Raw genomic sequence first — 730 nt, 5'->3', positions numbered from 1 at the left:
CCGCGGGCGGCGGGAGCCGCGCCTCGACCAGCCCGCGGGACGGGCGGCCTAATAACCCTGTACCGGCAGCTAATAACGGGGACCCAAAACAAAAAGCCTGCCCGGGAGCCCCGACCGGCAGGGAGTCACCGCGCTCCGCGGCGTCCTCACCGGCCGAGCGGTAGCGGCTGACGGGGCTCGGGCTGAGCCCGGCTCCGCTCCCCCCAGGCTGGGTAGCCCTGGGAGAGCTGGAGCACAGTGACCGCCTTAGCATTCACCCCGGGGCTGCTCTCCGAAAGAAAAGGGATTACAAAAAAAAATAAAAAACTGTTAACAATTGCCATCTGATGGATGAGCCGAGGAAAGCGTGGTTTTCAAACGGAAGGTGAGGACTGCCGTTGGTAGATACGGGAGAGGAAAAAAAACCCTCACCACACCACAAACTTTGAGATTCACCAGCTTCTCCCAGACCTCCCCGACAGCCCAGGTGCCCGAGCAGCTTTGCGGGTATTTTGAAAACCCACCTCACGGCCTGGGCCGGGGTGTGAGTGGCTGTGGCCTTCTGACACCATTTCCAGCGCGTTTTACAGTTCTTCAGTCTGTACTTTCTGTGATGATAAAACGCAGCCCATGACTGTAAAAGGTCACTTCCATCTTCAGCCTAGTCCAAATCCATGATAACAGATGCATCTGCATTTAATTCATTTGGACAACTGGATGAGATGATCTCCAATGACTACAACTATAACAC

The sequence above is a fragment of the Haliaeetus leucocephalus genome, unplaced genomic scaffold (genome assembly GCF_000737465.1).
Source record: "Haliaeetus leucocephalus isolate CR32 unplaced genomic scaffold, Haliaeetus_leucocephalus-4.0 Scaffold217, whole genome shotgun sequence".
In the NCBI taxonomy this organism is placed as follows: domain Eukaryota; kingdom Metazoa; phylum Chordata; class Aves; order Accipitriformes; family Accipitridae; genus Haliaeetus; species Haliaeetus leucocephalus.
This window is presented reverse-complemented; position numbering follows the sequence as displayed.